We start from the raw sequence: 8,034 nt of genomic DNA, 5'->3' as shown, positions 1-8,034 counted from the left end.
GGGCGCGGTGCTGGAAGGGGGTTCTGGCGGCGCTCGGCGGCGGGCTCCGGCGGCGCGGCCCTCGGCGGCGGGGGGGCGGCGCAGGGCTCGGCGCTCGGGGGGGGGGGGGGGGGTGCGTGGGGGGGGGGGGGCGGCACGGCGCTCGGGTGGGGGTTTTCCGGCGGTGCTCGGCATGGGGGGCGTGAGATTTGCTGATGACATTTTGATTGCTGAGCACCAGAAAACTCTCTCTACAATGATCCATGAAATGGAATAACTCAACAACATTGTGGGCCAAAATCAGCAATTCAGTCTCAAAGAGGGGGAGACATCTGATCCAGAAAGGCTGTAGCTATAAGCAAGCCAAAGAGACAATCGCATATCTACAATAGGAGTAACTTAACCTCGCCTTTAGAGGACTTATATGAGAAGAATTTTCCATCACTTAAAAAATATTTCAATTTCAGATATACATTTTTCTATTCCATGTTTGTGTGAATATGCTCTGTAAAAATTAATATTGCCCAAGTCTAGGTTACCTTTCTTAGATGTTACCCTTAAACACCTCAGGAACACTGAGGCATAGAGGAGAATCCATGATGGAAGCACTACGGAAATCTCAGTGACTGAATACGCTACTCAGATATAGGGATAGACACATAAGAAATACTGAGGGAGGCAGAAAATCCCAAGTAGCTGCCAAGCCAGGATTTATTCTTTTTATGGCATTTATAAACTATGCTTGTTCAATGCAGGGATAATGGTGGCTTAGCTTTCTCCAGGCTTCTAGATAATTATTGAGTGGTCTAAATAAAAGCAATAGTAGATTGGGCCCAGGGAAATAGACACGCCACTGACACATGAATAGAAGCAATTAGTCTGGCTCTACATCTCAAATGATCAGGCAATTAGAGAAAAGAGAATGTATCATATTAAAAGTCCAAGTCAATAAAACATGAAATTAAGATGAGTTTACAAGAATGACTAAAATAGTAAGAGAAGCTGCATGTGTGGATCTAAGGTTGAAGTAAAAATTCAGATGTGAGAAGTCACGTATGTGACCCTGTATCTAGAGTCTGTGCATACCAGGGGGCAGAGGTCAGGCTGTGTGTTCTTCCTAACTGGCACTTTCCGACTAGAATGTTTAACGGTGCAACCTTAATGCTGTCTTAACACAGGGCCAAAACCTTGCCAAGGGCTCAGCAGGGCTCCCACTCACAATGCAGCACTAGCCCTTGTGGGCAATAGCTGTCCTATGTAGCTAAACCACAGCTACCCGGTCCCTCTCCTTCCCCTAGAGGGCCAGGCTCAGCCCCACCCAGCAGAGTTGCTGGGGTGGGGTGGGAAGGGTGGGTCTATGTCCCTTTGACGTCCCTATTTGATCTCCCTGCCATAGTGACAGCCAGGGAAACTGGGAAGGGCTCATTATTCCTTCCAGCACCAATCCTCTGGCCCTCATCTTTTCAGACTATGGTGTCTCCAAGTGCAGCTCCTACCACTGGGCCCCCTCTCTGTTCCTTGGGGGCCATTCTGTGGGGGCCACTGCTGCCCCCAAGCAGCAGTAGTTCCTACAATAGGGAGGAGTGTCAGGATTCACAGAGGCAATGAGCTCCCACCCCCTCCTGGACCCTCTGGGGATCCTGGACCTGCTGTGCTGGCATGCAGGCTCCCTCCATGAGCTCAGGCTTTAGTCTTTGGTGTTTTGCCTTACATTTGAGCTATAGTTTCAACTGATCTCCCCCGGGAAGCCTTTATTCTCAGTGTGCTGCTTAAGGAGCAATTCAGACTCAGAAGGGTAAACTGATCTCTCCGTTCCTGGTGCCCCATGATGCACAATCAATCTGCCCCCCCACCACCACCACAAAGAGTCATCTGACGTCAAGATTTGGATGATAAGAATATGGAACACATTAGTCATGGAAGAGCTGACATACAGAAAGAAACAACAAGTGGATTACCTTGGTACTTGGCCGTCCTTCTTAGACCATACACACAAGGAAAACCCTTAATAACCATAAACCAAAGAGACTTAATTCCTTTTGCGCCTATAATATGAGTCCTGCTCTTTGGTATATGAGAATGCCGCGCTCTTCCGGAGCCTTGTAAGATGAAAGCATAAAAGAGCTGTTGTAAAACAATATATAGAACATTGGTCCAATTAGCGAGTCACCACCTCCTTAACATTTTTGCTTTCAGTGTTCAGGTTAATTGTATAGCTGTTGCTTATAAAATTAATATGAAAAACCCCACTTGTTATGCACATTACAAGGCATATGAGATGTGCTATCTTTTGGGGGAGGGGGTGGGAAGGAAGAAATCAAACAGATTGCTAATAAAGGCCCTGAAGCAACAAGATACTGAGAAGCATGCCTAAATTTAAATATTTGAAATAGCCCATTTAAATAGTTGGAATACTCACATGCTTAAAGTTAAGCACATGTTTAAGAACGTTACTGAACTGGGGCAAAAATCAGCATTGGGGTGGTCTGGTGGTTGGTTGGTGTTCAGCTGCCCCCTGCAGGAGAGGAGATCTAGCTTTGATTTCCCATCTCTCCCCAGTCTGGAATGGGAAAAATAAAATCAGCGTGGTGGTTTTTGGAAATACAATTCTGTTTACTTATTAGTTTACGTCATACTGTACAAGACTTCCTCTTTCTTGGATCTTTATCTCTGCTTGCCTATAGTCAAATGCCAATGCAAATCACAGAAGGGTCTGGTTATCCCTTACCAAGTTTAAAGTTCAAAATATTAACATTATGTTGTAACATGATGTGGACAAATACAGTTGTGCTACTGAAAGGGTCCAGTTGTAGAAGTTCCCAGCCCAGGTAGATATATGTGCACTAGCAGGGCTTGAGCTAGCACACTCAAAATAGCAGTTTGAACATCATGGCTTGGGCTGTGTTTGGGCTCTCAAGCCTAGGGGATCAAGTGGGTTTGAGAGACCTGAGCTGTAGCCCAAGCCTCACATCCATGCTCTATTGTTAGCTTGCTAGTTTGAGCCCTGCTAGCACAAGTCTGTCTACTTGGGCTGGAAGGCTGGCTCCCAGCTGCAGTATAAACATATGCTTAGGGCTCCATCCTGCAAAATCCTGATCACTTCTGTGAGGTATTGAGCATCCTCAAGTCCCACTGACTTCAGTGAAAGCTGAGGGTACTCAGCACCTTAAAGACTGGAGCTTGCTTTCTGCCTCAGTTTCTCCACCTGTAGAATGGGGACAATAACCTTTTCTACCTCATGGGTTGTTAAGAGGCTAAATTAGTATGGATGCTTGTAAAGCACTTTGAGATCCTTAGACAAAAGAGACTGTAGAAATGCAAAAAGTCTTCAACAGGTTTCATATTTAAAAATCACATCTAGTCCAGAAATCTGAATTATTCCTTAAAATGGAACAAACAACTGTCTCAAGTTCAGGTAATAACATTCTGAGATCAACTTCTGTTCTCAGTTACACGTGTGCAATGACATTAGATTCAGTGCTTTGGTGCCTTCTCAACTGAAGAACCATCAAACACTGCCCATTCTGAAATCCTGGGTTTCTTTTTTTTCTTACAAAATAATAATAATAAATAACACTCTAACAGTAATAATACTGTGCCTTCAGCCTAGGATAGCAAAGCATTTTATGAACATTAAGGATCAGATTCTGATCCCCTTACGTATTTTTACTAGGACTTTATTTCTGAGTCCCACTGAAATCAGAGACTGCTCAAGGAGTAAGGCATTACTCAGTGTGAGTAAGGGCATTGGAATCTGGCCCCAATTAAATGTTTTATATGGAGAGCAGATTAACAATAATGAGAGAAATACCATTTGTGTTGTGAAATCCCAAAAGCAAATGCATTAATATCCATGTCATTACCCATGTCAAGAACGTGGCCTCTCTTCACTGATCATTAGCCTTGGGGCATATTGGGAGGTGTTCTGAGCGAGGTTAGATATGCAGCGAAAGGCTGGTTCAAGAGTTCAAGGCAACAACTCCAGGGAGAGTGAGGTAAAGATTAGGCGAATGAGGGATGTATGGGAATATGTAATGAAACCAATTTGACAAAATCTTCTTAGCCCAAGAGTAGGTGTCCTGACCTTAGACAAGGTGATCTGATACATATCCTTTCCTTTCCCCTCAGGGCTTACAGTAAAGGTGAGTGCAGGGACTGGAGCGGGGGAATTTTCCAATAGAAATCTGATAGATAGGGAGGAAGTGCTCTCAGTTAGTAACCACATTGCAAGGGAGGCTGGAATTGCCCCTCCTCCCCCAATACATTTTGTCAGAATGGTTCAACTGATTTTCATTTTATTCTGACAGGTTTCAGAGTTTTTTTTCTCCTGCTGACAATAGCTCATCTTAATTAATTAGCCTCTTAGAGTTGGTAGGACAACTCCCACCTTTTCATGTTCCCTGTATGTATCTATATATCTCCTCACTAGATATTCCATTCTATGCATCCGATGAAGTGGACTGTAGCCCACGAAAACTTCTGCTCAAATAAATTTGTTAGTCTCTAAGGTGCCACAAGTATTCCTGTTTGTTTTATTCTGAGATACCCTGTGCAAATGCCTGCTTCACTCTGTCCTGTATGAGTGAAGAATACTTCATCCAGGGCCGGCTCTAGGATTTTTGCCGCCCCAAGCGAAAACAATTTTGGCCACCCCCCCAACCGTTTTTTTCTTATCCCACCCCCGGCCCCGCCTCAACTCTGCCCCTTCCCCAAATCCCCAGCCCTGCCTCCTCCCCCCAGGCTCTCAAGCCTAAGAGGGAGGGAGGGAGGGAGGGAGAGGGAGAAGCAGCGCGTGCGCCGGAGACTCGGAGTCTCACCCTCCCTCCCAGGCTCTCAAACCCGGGAAGGAGGGGCAGATCCCGAGCGGCCGCGGCGCGCAAATCAGCTGTTTCGCGCGCCGCAGCCGCTCAGGATCTCCCCCTCCCTCCCGGGTTTGAGAGCCTGGTAGGGAGGGCGAGCAGCGGCGCGCGAGCGGCAGCAGCGGAGGTGAGTTAGGGCGGCTGGGGCACATTTTTAGGGGCGGCATGGCCCGCGCCAGAATGCAGCCCCTAAAAATGTGCCGCCCCAAGCACCAGCTTGTTTTGCTGGTTCCTAGAGCCGGCCCTGACTTCATCAGTTCTACATGTCATTCCTATACATGTTTACAAGGATGTCCACCCCAGGCTGGTGGTAAACAAATGTCTCCAACAAGCACACTTCAGGGCCATAGAAGGTGTGTTCTAGGGTCTCACTACTTAGAAGCCAGCCTGAGTTTCATGGCAGTGGTTCTCAACCAGGGGTATGCACACCCCTGGGGATACACAGAGATCTTGCAGCGGATACATCAACTCATCTAGATATTTGCCTAGTTTTACAACAGGCTACATAAAAAGCACTAGCAAAATCAGTACAAACTGAAATTTCATACACTGACTTGTTTATACTGCTCTATATACTATACACTGAAATGTAAGTACAATATTTATATTCCAATTGAGTTATTTATAATTATATGGTAAAAATAAGAAAGTCAGCAATTTTGCAGTAATAGTGCACTGTGACACTTTTGTATTTTTATGTCTGATTTTGTAAGCAAATAGTTTAAGTGAGCTGAAACCTGGGGTACACAACACAAATCAGACTCCTGAAAGGGGTACAGTAGTATGGAAAGGTTGAGAGTCACTGCTCTATGGCATTCAGAATGTTGTGTATCTGTGAATTAAAGCATCAGGGGGAAATTCACTCAGGCACTTCAGTGTAATTACTCCACTTACCGTGGGGTTGGTGAAAGTGGAACTGGTCATCCTCTGCCCAGTATATCCTTGGCTGCAGATTCCCAGACATGAAGAAAACCTTTTCTTTATTTCTATTCAGTAGAGCTGGTTAAAATGTGTCTGCATTTTGATTTTTTGAGTTCTCTTTGAAATGTCAAGTTTAAAACAGAAATGATTTTTTTGCTAATCTTTTCATGAAAAAAAATGTTTTTTGACCACCTTTATAGCTAGTTGAAAAATGTCAGAGAAATTTTGACTCACTTCTACACCAAAAACAATAATAAAAAAGAATGGGATGAATTGTTCAAGATACTTTTTGTAAAACAAATTTCCCATTTTTTGACAAGCTCTAATATTTAGCAATAATTTTATTTAACATTTACTTATATGGGACATTTCTAAACCAGGGAGGAACCCTGGCATTAGAGCCTCAAAGGTCTCATTACCTTTGTGCAGCATTGCCAATTCTTGATATTTGGTACTCTTCTTAAAGCTTTAGATTCTAGATTTATGTGATTAGGTGAGAATCTCATCTTTCATTTAAAAAAAGTTTCTAGCCCTCATGATTCTGGAGGGAAAAAAAACCCTGAAAATATGACCTCTAAAGACTATGGAGACCAACCCCCCCCCCCCCAAAGAAACAAACCCCCCCCCAAGCTATTCATTTTTAAAATCTCATGATTTTTGGGGCCTCATGATTTCTGAATGCTGGGATTGGCAATACTACCTATCACTGTCAGTGCCATCACAGCTCCTGAATTGAGGTGTGCCTCTGCACTGTTACATAGCTGTGAGTTCTCAGCTTTGATGCACAGCCCCCTCGGAAATAATTCACGGCATTCTAGATTTGTGCTCTAAGGAACATGGTCAATCCACAGTTGCCTTCTGTGCTGTCTGAATGCCTCAGTCAGGAAAGGAAGGGCTGCCCAACAGTTAGGGCACTAGTGTGGAACTCAGGAGACCCGCATTCAATTCTTTGCTGTGCCATAGACTTTGTATGTGAACTTGGGCAAGTCTCTTCATCTCATCTGTAAAATGGGGATAATTGTACTTGTCTACTTCACAAGGGTGCCGGGAGGACAAATATAGACTGTGAGGTGCACAGATGTGACAGTGATGGTAGGGATCATATAAGTAACTAAAATATATAGGCTGAAACAACACAGATAGGCATCAACCATGCTAGCCCATAGAGACCCCCATGCAGCCAGTGATCCAGTCCTTGAGGGCACAGTCCATCCTTTTAAGTGTCTCCCCATAACCAGCCCTGGCGTCCATTCTAGCAGCATGCCTTTAAATCTGAAGGTCAGTTTTCAAAGAAAGACAAAGGTTGGGGCAGCTCTGAGTTAGTGTCACACAACCCGCATGCTCAGTGGGACCAAATTCCCCCCCAGGGTGTCTCTTTGTTTTGATTGGCATCTACAGCCCACATACAATTAACTAGACGTACAGCCAGCGTTAAACCTGACTTTCTGTCCTCTCCATTACACAAGATCGCCAGGATAATGCACAGATCATTTTATCCCACTCAAAAGAAAAGAAAAACCAAACATACAAGCACTGTTGCTTGTTAAAGAGCCTTTTTTATCCAAAGAGTGTCATACTTCAAAGAAGACAGGAGCCCAAACTGAAACTTTTGATCCGCCTCCCCTCTGTGGGCCCCTTTTGGGTACTTACATGGAATGAGCCACCTAATCTTCTGAGCTTTGCCCACTACAAGTTATTACAGCATTTGACATTACTGGGATTTTTCCTTCATTATAATAACTAGCATTTGTACAGCTTCTCGGACTCAAATGCTGCCCAGCTGCCTCTAGCGCCTTCATGCAAATCCTGAATAAACAGGCTTTGTACTTTGGATTTGGGAGGAGTAAGCCTCTCCCCCACAGCCATACAGTAGCTTGGGGCAGAGAAGCTGCACAGCCATTCTGCTGCCACTACAGCTACAACCCATGGTGTGCTGTAGCTGGAAGTCCCGTTGGACGTGTGTGTTAGTCCTGTAGAGCTCCAGGATACCAGCCATTCCCCCATCCCATTCTTTGGGCTACCTCTGCCAAGTCCCCTTCTCCTGCCATGCCACCACCAGAAGAGACACCATAGAATCCCCCTGTTCTACAGGCTTCCCATGGCCTGTGCTCCAGCTGCTGCACAGTGACACCATAGTTGTACCATAGCATTTAGGGATCCATGCCTTGGGGTAAGGGGCAGGATAAGCAACCTTTAGCCCTATGTGGCTAGAGTAAAATGTACAGTATGTTGAGCAAAGATTACATTAAACTGATGCTGCATTTTGTTTCAGAAA

General features: G+C 45.0%; 1 long non-coding RNA gene across 2 annotated transcripts in view; it reads right to left on the bottom strand.

Annotated features, from left to right (window-relative positions):
* Positions 1–7,551, bottom strand: part of LOC117872093 — a 69,606-nt gene extending 62,055 nt beyond the window's left edge. For both annotated transcript variants that reach the window (XR_004644404.1, XR_004644403.1), the window contains exon 1: positions 7,410–7,551. This is a non-coding gene — a long non-coding RNA (uncharacterized LOC117872093). The remainder of the gene's footprint in view (positions 1–7,409) is intronic.
* Positions 7,552–8,034: the final 483 nt, after the last annotated feature.

This window comes from Trachemys scripta, chromosome 2, assembly GCF_013100865.1.
Source record: "Trachemys scripta elegans isolate TJP31775 chromosome 2, CAS_Tse_1.0, whole genome shotgun sequence".
NCBI lineage: Eukaryota > Metazoa > Chordata > Testudines > Emydidae > Trachemys > Trachemys scripta.
This window is presented reverse-complemented; position numbering and strand designations above follow the sequence as displayed.